The sequence below is a fragment of the Pagrus pagrus genome (genome assembly GCF_965226575.1).
Source record: "Pagrus pagrus genome assembly, chromosome: 11".
NCBI lineage: Eukaryota > Metazoa > Chordata > Actinopteri > Spariformes > Sparidae > Pagrus > Pagrus pagrus.
The window spans coordinates 15531384-15553425 of record NC_140195.1 but is presented as its reverse complement, the minus strand read 5'-3'; the positions used below and the strand labels follow the sequence as shown (position 1 = coordinate 15553425).

Here is a 22042-nt window from a genome sequence, read left to right as displayed (position 1 = left end):
GATGAGCGGAATAATTCTGAATAAAAATAACCAGCAATTATAAATATTTACTTAGCCATGCCGCTTTGCAACTTTCAGCCTCCCATTGCAGCACTATTGTACGAGCAGAGGAAGACGCTAACTAACCCCACTGTATGTGTAATTTCTGTTACCTCCACTCATTTTCCAAGGAGTTGAAATGCCTTGTTAAATGTCTTTTTACTAGACTGTGACCATCAGGAGCAGTTTGGGGTTCAGTATCAACATAGAGGATAAGTTCAACCAAAAATGAAATTCAGCCATTATCTATTCACCCAAATGATGATGTAAAGTCGGGTGAAGTTTTGTAGTGAACAAAACATTTCTAGAGTGTCACAGGAAAAAACAGTGTTGCCATATTGTCCTAAACAACTAAAGTAGATGGGGACCTAAATACGCTAAAAGTGTCGCACACCCCGTCCGAAGTAGGTGCAGAAGCACGACCATGCACCAAGGGTCAAATCCATTTGAGATCTTGGGGCTTCTGGAAATCCGGATTACGCCAAACAAGCTGTATTGAACCATTTATTATTTTTTGTTGTTTTGTACGTTTTAAAACAAGTTCCCATCTACTTCAGTTGTTTAGATGAAGCTCCAGAAATGTTTTTTAGACTACAAAACTTCAGCCGACTATTCATCCGTATGAGGCTGAGCCGATAATTACTGAATTTTAATTTTTGGGTGAATTTATCCTTTAAAAGATTGCGCATTAGGCATGTAAATAATATGCACCATCACAATCAGTCTGGGGGTCATAGTTTGACCAATCGTTTTGATGCCTTATTAATCTACCAGTTAAAATGAGAAGTAAAAACCCAGTGCAGTTTTAGTGATAAGATATAGTGATCGAAGAAAGTTGTTTGTTAGGGTGTTGCTTGTTCCAATCTTCACTTTGCTTTTTTTATTTGGGTTGAGAGGCATGCTTTTCATTTTGCATATCAAAGGCGCAGTGTCTGATGTTCAGGATATAGTGAAATATTTACCTGTGATGCCTGGAAGACAGTACCTCTTGATTCAGCTTCTCTCTCTCTACTGCTTCTGCAATCTCTCAGTTTTGATCTCTCTCTCCCTTTCCCTCTCTATCTCTCCCTCTCTCTCCGTTTGCCCCCCATCTCTTTTTTGTTGAAAAGGATATTTAATCAAGTATGTCATCATCGTGTTCATTATTTTACCCCTATAACCCCTTTGTTGTGCACCCTTTGCAGGCCTGTGAAAATACTAATGATCTGTAGTAAAATTGGCATTGGGTGAGTGCTTGTAGTTGTTCAAAGGATAAGGAGAACAGCATGCCGTAGTGGCAGAACTCGCTGTAGGCTGCATAGGAATATTTCACAGGGACAGTGCCTGACAACCCAACAGATGTTCATAGAAACAGTCACATGCATGGACTGTCAAAACAGAGAACGACTATAGTCATTTCATAAATCTAAACCTCAACTTGAACCGTAATTAAAAACTAACATACACCACAGTGATAAATTAAGTCAAAGTCATAACATTTATGGTCATATGCACAGTTAAAAACACGTTTCCCTGTACAATTAAATTCTTCTGTTTCTTTCCACTCTGAATGCCCTTTTACAATGAAACAAGAGGTATAAAGTTAAACATCTAAAAAGTACATGGATATAAGGTACAATAGGAATAATAGGATTACAAGATATACACAAGAAGTACAATGTACAATATGCAAATATACAGTATCAGTGCAGATGTACAGGATAATACAATATCTGTGTCTGGACTGGGGGCAAAACTGAAGCTTCCTGTAAAGTGTGGTATGTTAGGGTGGTGGCAGGGGAAGTGGGTTAGATCTGTTGATCAGTCTGATGGCCTGCGAATAAGAACGGTCCTTCAGCCTTAAAGTCCTGCATAACACACTTCTGTACCTCCTGCCAGATGGCTCGAGTGTGAAGAACCTCTGTCGGAGTGTGAATGGAGTCCTTGACAATGCTGCAGGCTCTTCTCTGAACTCTCTGATGTTAGATGTCCTGCACAGACGGTAGCCCTGACGATCTTCTCTGTGGCTTTTTCAGTCCATGGAGGTGGTGCTCCACTAACACGCAGTGATCCAGTGCCACAAAATGCTCTCTAATGCCCCTCTCACAATGGACAAAAAAACCCCTGACATCTGGCTTTTGTGTTCAATGTGAATAGGTACAATTGGACTGCAGTAGTCATGGGTTTGTATCGCCTGTGATGAAAACATGAAACTGGGTGGACAGGCTAATTTTCGTCCTGTGTCAATGGTGGTATGACACGTGTTGAAGCTAAGGATGCTGGCTTGTTAATACTTTTACATTGCTCGAACTTTGTTCAGTCGGTGCTGAGTTTGGAAGAGAGACTGAAGTAAAAGATATTTTAAAAACTAACCATTATTAGTGGCTTCCATGTCACATATGAGCCATGTCAGCTGCCTATTTTGAACTGCGCTTGTGCAACTCTCAACAAAGATGAGACAAAAGTGAGATGTCTCACTCCTAACGTGTCTTCCATCATCAGCTACAGAAAAACAAGTCTTCTGGATGTATTTTGATGAGGTATATAATCTGCTGCTTTCTACTGTTCCCTGAAGGAGGAAAGAAAAAAAAGAGAGCCAGAAAGGCAAACTCATCTCCTGGCAAAGGGAAAGGAGTCAATTGCCTATTTTTACATGCTAATTTTGGTGTAAAAGTGGTAAATGATGCAGCTGTAGAGGCTGACTAAACAGCATTTGAGAAGGATTTATCTACCAAACCACAAGAAAATCTGTTACAAAATTGCTTTTTGGTGCAGCAGTCACAACAAAACTCTTGGTGTGATTGCTGTTTTTCCAATTCTTTTATCATCAGCAATCTTTACTCACTTTTAGCCGGTCTACTGGTCTCCTCATCCTTTGCCTGTGAGAGATGTCATTTGAATTTTTCATTTCTGATTTTTAAAATTGTGGGAAAATATATTTCTAATTATACTGCACATATGTAAGTTTACTAACACACTAATATAATACTCCCTTGTAGCCTGTAAACAACTGCCCATCTGTCACCTCATCCCCCCCTCCTACAGTACATCTGTAGAAGGACAGACCCACGCAGCTACAGTTATAGCCATCCTTTCCTATATGCTACTCGAACATTTGCACAACCAGCTGCAGACATACACATTACTTATTGAACTGTTGTATACATTTACTTCCCTCCCATTTTATTACCACTGTTATCATTGCATGACTTTCTACATAATAACACTCAAAATGAGAAAAAAGGTAGCTGAGAAACATACCATTCAACTCAACGTAATCACAAATTTAAAAGTCAACGTAAACAGCAGTGTATGGAGTGCGGAGTGAGATTGCATGAGGGGAAATGTCAGACTAGCATTGGGAGCACACAGTCAGACCTGTGTAAATGAGGCTACAAAGACTACATTTAGATCAGAGAAGGAGGCTTGATGGGGCTGGGAATATGAGGTGCTCTCCGAAGTAAGTAGTCCGACAACAAAGTCCCATTTTATCTGCATATCTTACAACCACTCCTTCTGTAATTCTTTGTAGTGGTAGAACAACGACTTTCTTGTAAGTCTTGACAACTTATAAATAATGCCTTTGAAATAACCGCTTGTTTTCAGATTACTCCTTGTGCTTTCTCACTTTAAGCAATTTCCTTGAAAAAAAGCAAACAAAAGTGCAACTGTTGCATATTTGTGTAGTAGTTAAGAATGGGACATAAACACGATCCACACCAGTGTTTATTTACATACATGTGCTGCACTGACACTGTTTCAGGTGGCCTGAGACGGCTGTCTTTGGTCTTGAGCTGCCTTCCGTGGTGTTCTTGTTCTGTCTCGTTTTGTGCCTGAGTACAGAGGTCCCCGCTGACGCTGACAGGCACACAAAAATAGAGGTGCAAGACAAAATGGAGATCGCTGCGGGAGGAGCGAGGGGGTGGCATATTGATTTAAAAGTGTTAACTAATGAGGAACAAGCATGGCTGATGAAAGATGTAAATAGCTTGTTGTTCAATTTGCCGACACACTTTCTTCCCGCGCAGGTTTATCCCCTCCTCCCACTGCAATCAGCGGTGGTCCGAATGCACACGAACACACACAAACACGGGGAGAGTGTGAATAATTTAGTGCTAATGGAGAGATAAATAATCTCCTCATTTGCATTGGGGGTAATTGATTCACAGGAATAGTTTACCCCCACTCCCTCATCCCTCCGTACTTTTACACCTCCCTCCACCTTCATCCTCTCTTCCTCCTCCAGAGTCCTTCTCCTCATCATTCCCACATTCTGTCTATCCACAGACTGCTTTCTCCCCGGGGCATTTGTGTGTTCCATTACTGCTCACCCTGCCCATGACAGCTGCTATTAACCTTGGAGGTGTACGTGTGTTTGTGTGGGTTTCTCAGTGTGTGTGTGTGTGTGTGTGTGTACTGGAGACTGAGCTTGAGCCAGAGAGAGAGAGAGAGAGAGAGTGTGTACATATGCATTGGTTGCACATTTCTGAGTGTTAGACAGATGGATTTAGGAAGAGAGTAAGACAGCTCGTTTGGAGATATGTCTTTGCATGTGTTTCTACGTGTGTGTGTGTGTGTGTGTGTGTATCTGTGTTTGTGTAAACAGGTGGGACATATTAAAACAGCCGTAGGCAATTGAATTGACTGTTGCTCTGCAAATAAGGGGAGGAGGTCATGGACAACAGCTCTCATATCTGCAGACCTTGTGCCATACTAAAAAGCTCTCCATCCTCTCACTTTTCTCTCAGTCTCCTGCTCTGTTTTCTCTCCAGTTTCACAAACACACAGACTATACCTCTCTTCCTCTCTTCTCATCAGGTTTCTCTTTATACATCACTGTCTTTCTTTCTGTCTGTCCGTCTCTCTCGCTCTCTCTCCCCTCCCCTTTCACTCCATTCCACCTTCCACTCGAGCCAACTCCCCGTAATGAAACTCTAATGGTCTGCCATTCGTTTCCGCTCTTTGCTTAGTGAGGTGATGCAGCAAGGGCTAATGGTCCTATTTGTGTGTGTGTGTGTGCTTGTGTGTTTGTGTGTGTGTCCACGGCTGTATCACAGATAGGGAGACAGTAGTATCATCAGCCTATGGGCGCTATAACATTACACTTGGTGCTGCAGTGACCAGGTGCCCCCCATAACTCTAACTAATGTCTCAATACCATCCTATTTACTGCGATGAGGTAGAAATAAGTGTGAGTGCAGTGTGTGTATGTGTGTGTGTTTGTGTTGGTGGGAGAGAGAGAGATGATCCTTGGGGAGAGCAGATAGATGGAATAATGCATGTTTTGAATATTATTACTATGCAGAATCTGGATGGAATATTGGGAGGCATTCAAGCACTGATGGGATTCGGTAATGGCAGCAGCGTCTGGGACTGGACACACACAAACACACAGAGACACACACACACACTGAAGCACAGCCACACACTTTCTAGGAGAAATTGACAAGCATAAATGACTTAGATTAATGATGTTGCAAACACTGAGGAAATACAGGTGTTTCATTTTCTTCAAACTGTTTCTGTTTTCTCATTTGATGACCCATCCGCGTACACCTTTACGTCCACGTACGCATGTGTTCATGTGTGTGCACGCATGTGTATATGTGTAACCCATCACACTGGTTTTGATTATCAATGATAGGCAGTGTAATGAGGTGCCATAAAATCAGATTAATTTGAGGCTGGGCGAGGAACTGGTGCCAGATGCTCCCTGCCAGCTTCTCTCTCTACCTCTCTCTACCTCTCTCTCTCTCTCTCTCACACACACAGACACACACACACACACACACACTATTGATGCTGCGAGCGGAGTGGGGAGGATATGTGGTCCTTTGTCTCAGTACATATCCAGTGTATATGCATATCTGCGTCAGCTCTTGTGAAGGTAAACACAGCTTCATCTCTGTGACTAGATCAATACGTTCTCTCATTCTCTGTCTGCACACATTCACACTCCCGCCCCGTTTGTGTGAACAAGATAATGGCCCACCAACAAAACAGAGTTGATTTGTTTGCCTGGCTTTATAAAAGATTTTCTAAAAAAATTTTTTTTTTAACAATTTAAAGTGATATGTCATCATATCTTGTTACTGTGCAAATAATCTATTCTGCATTCTGTAACGTAGCACTCACTCATTTGTATGTTCAGAGGAAGGAGATGAAAACACCGGGTTGGCTACTTTCTGCACTTGTTATGCTGCTGGTTGGTGTTTTGCTCTCATATTTTTGTAAACATCTCAAACAACTGGGTGCCCAAGGTGCAGAGAGATAAGTGCTTGTAAATTGTATGACACTAGCATGGGTACCAATTTTTCTCCACTTTTCTTTCCATTTTCTGTGACATTTTTGTGCCGTATTTGAAAAACTAAATGGTTTTTGGGAACATGCTGCGTGCCAGAATGTGTGACAAGTGAAAAAACAAACCATGTTAACGTGGGAGCTTTCAGCTAGTGGCTGGGCCAGCAGGTCCCTCAGAGAGACTATCCTTCTAGTCAACATGAGGACCCTGTTCTTCAACTGTTGTTTAACTCATCCAGGCTAATATGCTGTTTTTTGGCTAAAATATCATGCAGCTGATTAGTAGGGGGTGATTATGAAATACATCTTACCTCCTATGATTCAGAATTGATTCACAAATGTAAAAAAAAAAAAAAGTTCTCTAAGAGTTAATTGTTAACGTGATGTTGATGAAACTGCGAGGACAGGGCAGCCCTCGGACAGCTCTACAGCGATCTACAGCGAGCACACATCAGGCTTATCTTGTAATTCATCTTCAATTACAGCAGCTGTTACAAGCATTTATTTTATTTAATGAATAAATAATTACCGCCAGTAAATAATTAATTGCGAGATGAACATAAGTGTGGGCCTATGTTGTGAATACTTTGTATGCTGTCACACAGAGAATTATGTTCACAGAGCAGAGCAGCATTAAGAAGTAATAAACAAGACCAGCTGACCAACACACTGCAAAAACATTAACATACTCTGTGGTGAAGAAAACAACTCAGTGCTCTTTTGCCTCATAAGCCCTCCTGCTCAGCGTCTTGTACACGTACAATGATGGCCCTCCCCGAAGCCAACAGTGCAGCAGAAAAATCTGAATAAGATTGTTTCAAATAATATCTTTCTTTAATTAACGCAGTTAATGTCTTAATTTCCAGGTGTGTTTCATATTGTATTTTCAGTGGATTAAGGATACCAGTGAATGGTTTGGCACACAATATACTGGTGCAAGAGACTTGAAATAGTACCCTCTTTTTTATTCATTCAATCAAGAATTTTGAATTGAAAATCAATTCAGAATCTGATTGGAAAGTCTGAATTGAATAGAATTCAGCCAAAGATTCATGCCCCTCCTGATTAGATTTTTTGAATGCTGGTAGATGATTGATTTGTATTGAATAACAATGCGCTCTTATTTGAAGAAAAGTAACAGGGGTCAAAACTCCAGCAACGACCGCGGTCTATAGAACAACTTCTTTGACGACTAGTGTGTTGCCCTCATTAGGGTCAAGGCCAAAAACAGACAGACAGGACGAAAATAGACGTACTATAAGTCTCATTTCAGTTGTGTTCCTGCATTGTTGCTGGTCTTACTGTGCTACACATTGTGCTCCATAATGTTTCCAGTTTCCACACTTCCATAATTGTTATGCAATTAGCTATTATGAGATAATGAAGTTACGCAGTGAGTGATGGTTGCTTTCATGATTAAGCAGATTTTAATTGCATTAATCACATCAGCAAAGACTATCTGGTTCACAATGTTATTTATTGTTTTTACCTTTAGTTTATAAATGTATTCCCATCCACCCATCCCTCCCTCCATCCATCCATCCATCCACCCACCCACCCATCCATCCACTGCTTTCTTTGTGCTTGCTATAAGTTCCTCTCAGTATTCAGCTGTGATATACTGTAGACTAAATGAAGTAAAAGGTCAGTTGCTGTTGTCAAGTAAACCCTTATCTGGATTTATGACAATAGTCTGGCAGAGAGGGGATACGTGAGGGAGAGAGGGCCTCATTCTGCCCTCTGACTACACTGCTTCCTTGTCCAATTAACTACACACTTTAGCACGCTCACATACACACTCGCACAATTCTCCACACATGCAAGAACACACTCTCTCTTTCTCTGCCTCTCTTTTTTGTCTCTCTCTCTCTCTCATGCACATACACAACCCTGTCTAATTAATGCAGGAACCTGCTGGCAACCGAGAGCTGACCTGAAAAGAACTCCCCTCTTTCTACTCTTTGCCTCTCTCTGTCTGCTCTTTCCCTTATCAAACTTTTTACCAGTTTTTTTAAAATATGCGTTGACAGAAAGTCCAGCAACCTGTAACCTTGGCCGTCACATCCAGATCTTGCAAAGTGAGCCAGATATAAGCTGTCTCCTTCTACGTCATTTCTTAGTTATTTTTTTCCTGCTGTTTTTTTCATCGAACAGGAAGCCCATTAATGCTCATTCACATGCACAGTTTTTTTTCTGTGTGTGTGTGTGTGTGTGTCTTTGAGTAAGTGTGCATTTGTGTCCATACTCCGGTAATTACTGCCAAGCATCCCCCTGCTAGCCCCAGCAGTCCCCATTCTGCAGACTACATTATTGAACTAGACGTTTTTGTCCTTATATGGGTAGATATTGCTTCCCCATCTGGCGCGATTCTTTTATCACATTTTCTTGTCAGGATCTGTGTGTGTGTGTGTGTGTGCCTATTTCACAAGTGTGTGTACTCTATGTCTCCTTGCTTGCGTGTACAGATGTTTAACTTGGGGGGGTACTTTTAATAATGCTTTTAGAAGTAAGCGCATGTGTCCTTGACTTTGCATTCGTTTGTGCATGCATCAGTGTTTGTGTGTGTGTATCAGCAGGGTGATTTTTAAATCTTATTCTCCTGCCATCATCTACCTGATTATGTGCTCCAAAGGGCAGAAGTTCTCCCACACTTCCAGCTTGCGCGGTAATGAAAAAGGCTCAGATTATGAAAATAACTCCCTCCTGCTGCCATCGACACACATTGAGCAGTTCCCAGCTCAATGCAGAATGTTCGTGTGGCCTGGAGGTCTGGTTAAAGATAGCGATGGAGATGGCAAACACATCGAAATTAGATTGGGATGATTAGATGCTGCACTCGACTTCCACAGCATTATTGAAGAACTCCTCTGACTGACACTTTCACTCACTTGAGTTGGGCGAGATGAAGATGGAAGTAAATGATTATAGAGCTCGAGCTCTTGAGATTCCCAGAAAGGAAAAATTGAGAGAACACAGAGCTCAGGAATAGAGGCTCAATCACCGCTGTCAGTACAATGTGAGGGGTAGAAATTACAATTTGAATCAAGTTTTAATTTGTCCTGAGCTCTGTTCAAACTGACATATCATAGCTGCTGTACCTTTTGTATGTTCTGTTTATTTTACTGTATCGTCCCTTCCTTCTATCACTACTGTTATTTAATTCATTCTAGTTTATCTTGATATGTCTCTCTGTGCGTCTCTGCTGCTGTATGCGCTGGTTAGATGCTACGCTGTATTTCATGGTACTGGTACTTACATTTATTGTGTGCAATGACAGTACAATTGAATCTAATCTAATCTACCGTAAATTCTTATGTAAAAGCCAGTATTCACATTACATCCAAATCTCAAGTACTTATGTATAGCACAGCATGAGCAAAGATAAAAAAGAAAAAAAAGACATTAACTGGGGTAAAATTACCTGCAGCCTATGCCAAAGGTTTTACATGGTAAATTCAGCACTAATTCCATCAGGAAAGAGGGCATACTTACTACTTAAATGTTTTTCTCATCTTAAGAGAAATCCTCGTTTTAAGACTTCCTGTAGATCTTTGACATTAAAAACCTATTGCTAACAGGAAGACTGGAAAACCTTTATATGAAAAATATGTGCTGGTAGTGTTGTGCTGCATTTAGAGTTGCTTAGTATTGGTCAGGTTACCAGGAATAGTGAAAGAATAAACAGCATTTCTGTTGAAAAAGGGGAACTGAGAGCAACAGAGTGGTGAGTAGAGATAACTCTACTGTTGCACTGATGGAATTAATGCTATAAAAATGTTTACTTAAATGATTAAGGCAACAAGGAAACGGAGGAAGTTTGCGTTAACCAAGAAGCACGTGGAATTAAGAATAAAAGTCACTCTTAAATATAAACCAGAGTAAAGGCCTGGTTTTCTCTAGCTTTGAGGTTAAATTTAATCTATACCAAAATATAATGCCATTGATAAATACTTACAGTACTTGTAAATATGTACAGGAGGCAACCACAGTCGAAAAATGATCTTGGAGCACACAAAAAAATAAACTACAAATGTGACAATACATGAATACAATTGTCACAATCTGGCTCGAGGCTGGACAAAGGAGGGGAGAACACACATGAGTTGTTATTCTCTATTGTGTCGTCTCTTTTCTAAATAAAACATGGACCTAGAGCTTTGTCCATGGTGCTAAAACTCTTAATAAATCTTTGTCTGAGGTACTGACCTGGCTCTGCTCTGCAGCTGCATCTCTCCTTCGTAATTAACTGTAAGCAGCTAAAGAAGCTCTGTATATGTAGATTATTTTTGACACAAGCCCTGTCAGAAGTAACCCACTCGCATACTGTATTATATATGGCTGAAAGCCGTTATTAGTGTTGTAACCACTTTGTATCTCAGGGCCATATACATGTTGCTGATGGCACTCACCCTTATGGACTGCATACTGCTGGACAGAAACATCCCGATGACTGACTACCAGTGAGGTAATTGGCTAATGGCGGAGAGAGCATTGCTTAATTACTTCCTTCATTTGATGGGATTGGAGGCAACACCGAGGTGGCATTTGGCTACATCATGTCTATCCTCTTAGTCAATTAGCTAACCAAGTGAAAGGGAATGAATGGGCTGCATTAGTCTGTAGAGCGATGGTAAACATCTTTTACCTGACTGGAAGATGAGTTTAATTCTGCATATTTTTTCATGCATGAACGCATGTTGTCTCCAAGTTTCTTGCTTACTTTTTCCACCTTAAGGTGTCCACTCTCCCCATACACACACACACTATAATTTATGTAATCATGATGGGCTGTCTCTCCAACGATCACAGGTGAATCTTGGAAGTCTCCTGCGGCTAGAAAGGGGCCAACTCAGTCAGTCAGAACCTGCCCTCATTGTTATTATGGAGCTGTCCGGATACGTGAAAGCATATAGAGATAATACTGAGTTGTATATTTTTCAGCCAGTCACACACACACACTCACACGAGCACGCACGCACGCACACACGCACGCACGCACGCATGCACACAAACACACACATGCATAGATACACAAACATATCTTCTTGTTTATACTGTACAAGCACAAAGGCACAAATACATAGACACACACAGTGGCACACACATAATGCAATGGCCCGTGGTTATATCTCTCTCTCAATATATCTCTCTTTGATGTGAACCCAGGGGACATAGATTTATGACTCTTGTCTCCACAATCACTTTTGGATTCAAAACTCTGCACCGTATAGAAAGACTGCATGTGTGTGGCACAGCGGGCAGAGAGGCTGCATGTGTCCTTGTGTCATCACATCAGAACGATATATGAACATAAAATATTGAGCTGCACATAATGTACTCAAATTGAGGTAGCTTCAGGAAATACTGTATGAATACTAAGTGATGGATATACTATCCAGGGATATTTGAACACTTTCTTCTGTGTAGTGTGATTTTCTAATGTGATCACTATTTTATAATCAATCGTACCTGCAACTGCAACCCACAGTCCCTGGAGTATCTGTTTACGTAATGTGACTTATTTCTTTTTCACAATGTTATAACTGAAACAACACTGTCTCATACAAATTATGTTTACATGCTCACTAGTTATATTGTATGAATACCTAACTTAATCTAATGCAGTCTAATACAGCAGCCATGCAATAAACCTACCTTCATGAAGTGTATCATGCTCAGTTTTTGTTGAAACTATAAAGAGAGGTGTGAATTCAACTATATGATGTATGGTCATTTTCCGGGCTCAAGACTTGTGTCCTACCGGTGACAACAGAAAATGTGTTCCAGACTAACAGAGATTTTCCCGAGGACACCTCTGAGATGAAAGAAAGTTTTGTCTTATTATCTACAGAATATATGACTATCACTTAGCAAATGACAAACTGAACCGAGCACTGACTTCAATGTAGCACGTTTTCTCATGATGTTACTGTAGTTACTATCTTTGGCTGGCTACTCTGCGCGAGACCTACGAAAAATATGAAGCATTAAAATCCGAAAAGAACGCAGTAAACACACTGTCTACGGGGGACGCATCCTATTTTTCTCCTGATAATGTGACATTGTGAACAAGAAATGCTTGTTGAAGTTGAAAATAGAAGAAGTAGTTATTTAGTAACTCCAGTCAGTATAATGCAATATAATTAAGCAAATTTACAACTGAGTTGTGCTGCCTAAAGTAGTCACTGCCTAGACTGAAGTTCAGAGGCAGTGTTTTTTGAATGAATGAACTCTACATTTGTCTACACTATGGAGTCCCAGGAAGGTGGTTGGTGTGGATAGTGGGCATACAAAGCACAAGACTTTTACTCCAGAGACCTGGGTTCGCATCCCTAGCACTGTCTGCAGTTAGGTAAGGCATCAAAAGCACTTTCCTAAAGGTAAAGGAAAGTATATGGTTTTGGTTAAATGTTAACAAACATGCTGTGCCTCAGTCACTGCAGGCTTTTTCTGTATTAAAACAAATGTTCATCTTTTTTTTTTTACCTTAAACAAGCGCTTTGAGCATTTCTAAACATAACCATCAAAAATTAAATAATGCAGTACTCACTCCAAGTGGAATTTGTATTGAAGGTTCAGCTATATTGGTGGAAAAGAAGACATACATTCTCATTTAAGATTTTACCTTTACTGTATGTTCGATTGTACAATTCTCCTGACCCCAAAGTGATGTCTATGAATTGCTTCTTTTGTCCAACCAACAGTCCAAAACCCAAAGACTCTTCATTTACTATCATAAATGACAAAGAAAAGCGGCAAATCTTGACATTTAAGAAGCTGGAAACAGCACATTCCCATTTTTGCTTGAAAAGTTATTTGAACGATTAAATGATTATCAAAATAGTTGGGGATTAATCGTCCTTTAATCGATTAATTGTTTTCTCTTAAAAGTAATCCAGATGGAATTACATTTCCTTCAAAATAATATACAAATGTAATTTCTAGGAGACGGGCTTGGATTGAAAAGTCAGTATATAGTATATCTTCACCATGCCATCAGCTTCGAAATTAGCTGCCTAACCTTTGTTAATCACAGACATTGAATCTGGCTTGTATACAGACTCCCTTAATACTACTGTAAATTAAGCAGCATTCTCAAGAACCCACCACCCCACCAGCCTCACCCGGAGGGCTTAGAAAGAGGAGCCCTTGGGACAAATCTGGATTTAGCTCTAACACGACTGGCCCAGGAATATTACCAACACAGGATGCACACGCTTGTCTCAATCATATTCATATGCAGGAGGATTTATTTTTCATTTAAGATTATGAAAGATTGTCTGAGCGTCTCAATAACAGGGTCTCAACATAAGTAATCTCCTTTGAGGAGGGATCAAAAGAGGCGGAGACTGCTCGTACTTATGGCCAACAGTTTACGGTAAAAGCTTGGCATCATGGACCAGATGAATATGTATAGGCTACACTTCCAGCCTTTTTGAATGAGTTCATGAAACGTAAACCGTGCATTGCAAGTGGATGCCATAGCCGGCGCGTATAGCTCGTTTAAGCGTGCATGTCACCAGGGCTGCCAGCCGTAAATTAATGAATCAAGTTGAAAATGTCAAAGCAGGTCCCAGATCGCTCTGCCGTGGCTCAGCTGTAGAGCACTGTCAGCACCAGGCGACTAACGGATGCTAAGGGGCCTCACTCACAAAACAAGATGCAGACACTCACACATGTGCACACACACACTGTCTGCCAAGTCTTCCATTTCTCTTGTTATAAAAAAGGTCATTCTTGTCTCTTCTCCCCTCTCTCGCTTCAGTGGGTGGTCAAATCTCTGCACTCCAGCCCCACAATTTATCCGAGAGTGATTACGGCATGTGAGTGTTGGTACATCGTTATTATGTACAGTGTGTCCTCTGTTTTTTTTTTTATACTTGTATATGAAAATGTTCTCTTCCTCCTACAACCAGATTGAGATTCTGATTTGATATCCATCAGGGCTTTACATCCCGTTTCGATCAATCATCCTTCACAACAGCTTCCTTTTGTCCAGCTTGTCATTATTAGACAGGGGATATATGTATTCATGTACATGTGTCCTGGGGTAAAAAAAAAAGTAATCACACAGCTACATTAAGGGCAAAGGGTGATAATCTAAACTCTACACATTCTTCTTTTCATCAACACCCAATCTTTCTTTGCCTTTCATCACCCTCTTGTCGTCTGCGGGAGCCCTCCGTACCATGTGATTGATTAGGAGAGTATGAAAAGCATGAAATGGTGAGCAGCCCAGTTCATAAAGATCATCATGTAATGAAAGTGTTTGGAGGGTTCTCCAACCTACACAATACAATCAGGCTGTAATTATAAGTGTATTTAATAGCGTGATATAATTTCCTGCTGCCCACTTGTTTGCATTGTTCACATCAGGTTCTTATATGAGCACGCCTCCCTAAATCCAAAACCACTGGGTCACAATCCTTCAACTGAAAGAGATCTCAGGATATTTTTATTCTCCCAGCAACATCGCCACAACCACAACAGTGTTTCATCTCTTTTATCAATATCGTACCACTGTCACCAACACACATTTCAGACTTGAGCATGAGCCAGTGATTTTCTAGCAGCCTTTAAAGGAGAATTCCGGTTATTTGACACCTGGACCTTATTTATAGGTGGGTGTGTGCTGGTATACTCACACAGACGATTGTAGCGCAGCTCGGAGTCCTTCGGAAGTTATTTACATCCAACCGATCGTGACCGCAGCTCACCGGGGCCACGGCAACGGAGCTTTTAAATATGAATTATCTGCCGCGAAACTCGCTCATTTTACCTACATTTTGTCATAAATGGTCAGTGTTATCATCATGTTAGCTCAGCTAGCTTGTTGTCGTCTTCACCCAAACAAACTTTTGATGACGTCATAGGCATGCGCCGCCAAAACTCAGCTGATACTCTTTGTACCGTGCCGTCCACGCTGTTTTACGCTCGGCTGCACTGCTACAAACATGGTTCGCCATTGTGTATTTCCACTTTGTCCAAACAAAATGACTAGTTCGTCAAAGTTCAGCTTCCACCGGCTTCCTTTGGACTACCCGGAGTTACTAAAGCTCTGGCTTGTTGCGCTCAAAATGGATACGAATATTGAAGTGGAAGAATTGAAGCGGGCGAGTCATCGGGTCTGCAGTGCTCACTTCGCTCCGGAGGACTTTATTCCCACGAAGCCAAAGAAAAAAGGCAAGCAACCACAGCGTCAGAACCTCAAGAGACACCTCTACATCAGATAAATATTCTGCCATGTTGCACAGAAATAGCCGACGAAAACAAAGTGAAACAGCTGAGTTTTGGCGGCGCATGCCTATGACGTCATCAAAAGTTTGTTTGGGTGAAGACGACAACAAGGTAGCTGAGCTAACATGATGATAACACTGACCATTTATGACAAAATGTAGGTAAAATGAGCGAGTTTCGCGGCAGATAACTCATATTTAAAAGCTCCGTTGCCGTGGCCCCGGTGAGCTGCGGTCACGATCGGTTGGATGTAAATAACTTCCGAAGGACTCCGAGCTGCGCTACAATCGTCTGTGTGAGTATACCAGCACACACCCACCTATAAATAAGGTCCAGGTGTCAAATAACCGGAATTCTCCTTTAAGCATGTTTTTTTTTTTATTTTATTTTTTTTATACACATGCTTAGATAGAAAATCCTTTCTTAAATGTTCCACACATGAACTGTATCTGGCTGGATTCTCACTTAGATGCATACTCACACACATCTGTCAGTGGTGATGTGGCTAATGAAGCTTGCAGCAGTTAGTCATTCAGACGGACAAGCAGCACTCAATTATCTGCAAGACATCTTTTGGAGCTGATGCAGTATAGTATATAAATGTTTCTTCCCTTTAAGCTACCTTCACACAGTCTATTAATGGGCACACGCACTTAAATATACAGACATGAAAACATCTACAAACCATTTAGCTTCAAAACATCCTCAGTATTGCTTTGATAGAGTTCTTAAATTTTATGTGTTGGACCATTTTTCATCACAAACTATCTTTAGGGAGAGAAGAGAGTGACGGCGAAAATATTAAAGACTACTAAATTGTAATTTTTACCACAGGTCATGTTGCAGTATTTACATCTGTTGATTTTGGAGCCAAGACATTTCACTTAATGCTAGTAATCATTAGAGTTGGGGAAATTCCTCAGTGAAGCAGAGTCATGTTTCAAATGGTTGCCACATCCAGTTAGTGCCCTGGATTTACAAAGCCCGAGGGGCCCTGCTCCAAGTTATTAAACAGATCTTTTAATGTCCCATGTTCCTTCTGGCACCCTGAAATCTTCAGATGCATTTTTTCTTGTTGTTCCCAGGTCTAGATTAATTCACAAAGGTGATAGAGTCTTTGCAGTTAGATCTCCACGACTTTGGAATGACCTGCCTGAGATGATCAGGGCTGCAAACATCACCTTTTAAAACCCACATGTTTAAAATTGCCCTTCAGTGATTTTATCTGCTTTATTTTTGCCTGTTTTACTTTCTTCTGTGTATTCTGTTTTTATTGCTTTTAGTTTTTCTTATTTGCTTTATGTTTTATTCACTTTTATAAAGCACTTTGTAACTGTTTTGAAAGCTGCTATATAAATTAAGTTTAGCATTGTGATTATTATTATTGTTATTATTTGAGCTGCTATGTGGAAATGATAATTTTGTACATTACAGCAGATGTGCAATGCACTGCAGATGGATCTATGTTTAGTTTTTGTTAATGTTCAAGTATTAAGGTGGGTCACACAGGTACTGGTATTGAAATAATGTAGCTTTTTATATTGTAGACTGTCGTGGTGTGATTATCAAAGGACTTTCTAAACAAAAAGGAAATTTAGATTTCTCTTTCTGCTTGGATTGAATGATGAAAAAGTAGCCATGTGCAGTAGTATAAAAAACTGAAGGTTTGCTGTAGACTGTTTGCTCTACAGAGACTCTCTCCCTGTGTGATTGGCAACTGATATAGATCATATTGCTGTCTATATGTCCAGGTTTTGTGTTCATTATGGTGGTGGTTCCCAGTCTGGGGGTCAGGACCCTCACATGGGCTTGCCACTCCAAGAGTCGCAAGCTGATCACCCAGGGATAAAATGAGAAAAATTCTGCTCCAGAAAACCATGTTTATTTTTCAAACTTCTCACCAGTCTTTGCTTCTTTTTCAGATGTACTCTACAGTTTTACCATTCCAGGCCTATACAAGGTATTCAGAAGACACAATCTGAGAAAATAGACAATGTATAAGATATTCCTTTGTTTTAAGGGGTCAACATCAAAATATGTAACTTGTAGATAAAGATATATTTCATGAAATATTTTATCTGATTACTTCCAAAATAATGGTAAATAGGCTTGAATTCTGTTGCTCCTTCTCAAAGCGCTTTACAACACTTGTCACATTCACTCATTCACACGTTCATACACAGATGGCAGAGGCTGCCATGCAAGGTGCCGATATGCTCATCAGGAGCAATTCGGGTTCAGTATCTTGCTCAAGGATACTTCGACGTGCAGCCAGGGGACCTGGGGAATTGAACCAGAGACCTTCTGATTAACTGCACTACCTCCTGAGCCACAGCAACCTCCATGGCATTTAATAATTGAGACCGTTTTGTGACCAATTGCTGCAAACATAGTCCTAGAAATAAACATCAGATTTTACAGTGTTTCCCATACATAGACTTTACTAGGACAGACCGCCCAGGTAAATTAAGAGCCGCCAAAGTATATTTGGCATTTGTGCCTTTATTGCATTTTTTTTTTTATCCGTCCAAGAGAATGACACTATCTGCAATCGATTAACTAGTAGATAATTTGCCTTCGCTCTTCCCCTCTTGCTATGCTTTGCATAGAGATAGAGACGCTCTCTGCTATTACATCCCTCCTGTAAATGCAGATTGTGAGGCGACCCCAACAGCCACCCCCACCCCACCTCGCCTTGGGTACACAGCTACTCTGTGAAAAACAGATATTGCAGACTCTAATTCATTGTGTCTTTGTGTGTGTGTGTGAGTATGTGGACGTGTTCACTGTTTGCTGCCTTTGTCTAAAAATGAGCAGATGGAAGAAACGCATCAAGTCGATTCTCCCACTGATAACTGATGTTCAGGGCAGGGACGAGTCGTGTTTTGTCACCTTTCTCCGCCGTCAGCCTCAGGGCCAGATGCTGTTCAAATACTTCCTGTCGAGTGTGGTCTGTCTGCCACAGACAACTTACATGCATATTTTCACATCTTCTGTACTTTATATATGTCCCAGGGCTGTGACTCAGTAGTGCGTAGCCCTGTTCCTGACAGAGAGGGAGTTCAGTGTGACTGCAAAAAGTGCCAGAAGCTTTGGTTTATCATTTACCTCTTCGCCTGTCCTTAAGGAATCCACATGAAGCTTGAATCCACTTTGACAGGATTTCAAGTACTCAGAGCACAATACAGTCTGTGGAGTTAGTGTACCATGGTCAAGGCTTCAGATTCCGTACAATATCAGCTCTGTGTCTTCAAGTGAAATCAAGCATACATCAAATATATCAAATAAAGGGCAATAAAGTGACGCTTTCCTTAAAGAAAACATCAGCGGACCAAAACCAGGTTTGTTTTGACAGTTTGATTGAATGGAGGAATGACTGAATCGGCATGCTGTTTGAACTCCTCTAAGCCTGAAGCCGATGGGATCATCAAGTACAGGAACATCAAAACAGATAGTTGACATATACATAGAAACAATTCATGTTCATCAGTTCCTGAATTAAATATTGAGATAATCTGTTATTGATAAAATCAATTCTCTCTTAATATCTGTAGTTATTAGTCAGAAGAGTACCTAAGATATTAATAATGTATTTTAAAAATACTGGCCTTACTTCATGTGGGTGTTTTTTTTACTCCTAATTTAGACCATCAGCATTTGATTTCTTCACATAGTGTTATATTGTATGTGTGTCAAAAAGGCACCCAGATGCAAGACACTCAGAGGCAGGCAGGTAAAAGAACAAAAAGCAAACTTTAATAAACAAAGCTAAAGCACACAAATTGAAAATACAAGCAACAAAAAGGCAAGTGAAAAAGGCTGGCAACAAAACAAGAATAATCCAAGAACATAAAAGTAAACAAAGCACAAATGAGGAAAACATGAGGACACAAGCAGCAAATGCAGGTAAAACACAAGGAAAAGACAGGACAGGGAACGGGCGAATAATGCAAAGACCAAGGGAAAACCATCGGCTTCAATAGAAATAAAATGATGTAATCTTGTGGCTCTTATAATAGTCAAACAAGTCATTTTGTGGGGCTTATGACACTCAAAAATGTTTTACCACAGTTTCACAGCCGCTTCTTTCACAATGTAAGATTAGGGAAAAGTCTTTTTGGGACTCAGTACATCATGTGACGTTGTGATTACACTACAAAGTTGTCTTCAAAGCCTGGTACTCTTCCTTGGGGCTTGAGGTATACAAAGAAAAAGGGTGGGAAAGACACAAAGGCAGGAAGCAGAAAGTCACAACAAGACACATGGGGATGAATTCTACAAAATAAAACAGGAAATGATAAACAAAACCCTCAAACCATGACACATTGAAGATAACATTGATTTTGTTTGTCTCAGTAGCTGTGGTTACATTGAGACTAATATTGCACTAATAAGCAGGATAACAGCCCAATCAGAGTAAAAATACCTCATGTAAACATCTCAATCGGAAAAGTCTGATCCCTGAATTTTCAATCAGAGTGAGAGAGGTGGTGTAAACCTAATAACAACGTAATGCTTAATCCGATCGTTTCTTCCATATCTATTCTTTCTGAAAAGGGCTTGAAACAATGAATTGTTGAAACAAGTGTTTAAAAGATGAACAGAGGCAGAATCCAACCAACCAGAAATGCCAATATCGTTCCAAGAAACACGATGTGCGTCCATCTTGAAAATTAGATTAGGCAGAGCTGAAATTTTTAAACAAAATATCGGTATTCTTATTTTTCTGTTATATTAAGGGCAGATTAGACACTTCACACAGGGTGGAACTACTTTGCGCATGTAAAAGAAAATAATATTCTGATTAAATTTTTTGGGGCATGTAAACACACACTTTATTGGATCACTTTACTCAGCGTCCCTGTAAACAGTTAAGTTGGAATCTGTAATCAGAATGATTTCAATCCCATCAAACAAGTATTGTCCATGTAACCACAGCTAATGACTCAACATATTTGCAGAGGTGGCCAGAGTTCAATTCCTGTCATTTTCATTTTCTATCTTTTCTTGTTTTACCCCTGGCAGAAGGAAGCCTGATGCATTTGTTTAAATAAATCTTTTTAACGGTTTAGTAGACCTTTTAAAATCCTTTCCGAAATGTGGCTGATAACAGGGTGCTAAAAGGATGACCCAATAAAGAGTGAGTTATCTAAGGCCAACAGATGACTCCTAGAAACAATGCTGATGACTGGGAGACACAATTACACACACATACACACTCACACACAGCAGGGTCTGAAACATACTGCGGTAGCACTGTGGGAAAAAAACAAGTTCTCAAAACACATTAACATTTTACATTTTAGGCATTTAGCTGGGGCTCCCATAATGACTCACTTGAGACAAACACAGAGACTAGAAGCTGTGTTGAACTTGGGTCATGCAGCTTGATTTAGCACCATTATGCTGAACCAAAACGTTGCTTTTTACACATTGTCCTCTGAACCCCTACCTTTAATGATCTCATAGGTTTTGCAATACATATTTACTCTACATTTTCTGTTATGTATGTGTGTTTGTGTTTGTGTGTCTGTGTGACTTTGTCCACAACCATGCTGATGTTCACTGCTCTTATGAGGCTTTTGAGTTACACCCTTTAATAAGAAGGCATCGTGGGAATTTTTTCGGTGTCTTGGCTCTTCTCCAGAATTATATGCCCACTGTCAGAGGTTGTGCAGTGATAAAGTTGTCAGCTGAATATCACCCACCCAGAGAGAATTTACTTCCTTTTATAAATGTGTGTATGTGTGTGTGTGTGTGTGTGTGTAAGTGTTTGCTCAGCCTTGTGGCTCGGTCATGACATTTACGTTGGGTATTATTGCCACACGAAGGCCTGTTGACTGACAGGCTTTAATTGCACTAACATTTTTTAATTTCCTTTTTCCTTCTTTTAACCTTCTCTCTGGTTTATAGCATCCGAGAGATGTCTGTGCTCTTCTAATACCCAAGAGTTTCTCTTCCCAGACAGACACTTTTGACTACATCCACTAATGCACCCTCCATGTCCCAGATCCTTACCCCACATTTCCAGCAGTCTGCCCCAGAGACTTAGTCCCTCAGTGGGGAAAGTTCCTGGTTTAACCCCCTTGTTTTTTCTTGGATGTCTGGACTAGTCAATGGTGGTAAAACTGCCAATGATGGATGGCCACAGAATAAAGCTGTGTGTGTGTGTTTGTGTGTGTGTTCCCATGGATGAAGTCTTTTATGGAAGCATAGTAGGGTGGTATATGAAGTCTGTTAACTGCAGGCTGAGGCTTTCCGCTGCATGTGGATCATAGTTTATGATGATAATAATAATATAACAGTTACAGTAATAGCATGTGGGAGATTAATTTGCAATAAACAGCCTTAAAGAGTGCAGATACATTCAGAGCTATATTTTATTTAGTAATTATTCCACCAGTCTGTAAGGCCAACATTACTGTATAGCACCTCTCAGAGGTTGAGTTAGGCTTTCTGTCATAATCTATTATTACTCGCCATTTTA

The 22042-nt window shown here is 40.4% G+C and overlaps 1 long non-coding RNA gene across 8 annotated transcripts in view; it reads left to right on the top strand.

Moving 5' to 3' along the window:
• The window catches only part of LOC311265798, a 231431-nt gene that overhangs the window by 83072 nt on the left and 126317 nt on the right, over positions 1-22042 (top strand). Inside the window, exons 3-4 of one of the 8 annotated variants that reach the window (XR_014623621.1) lie at positions 14084-14141; positions 17478-17515. The exons of the other annotated variants lie outside the window; for them this stretch is intronic. This is a non-coding gene — a long non-coding RNA (uncharacterized lncRNA). The remainder of the gene's footprint in view (positions 1-14083; positions 14142-17477; positions 17516-22042) is intronic. 8 annotated transcript variants of the gene reach the window in all.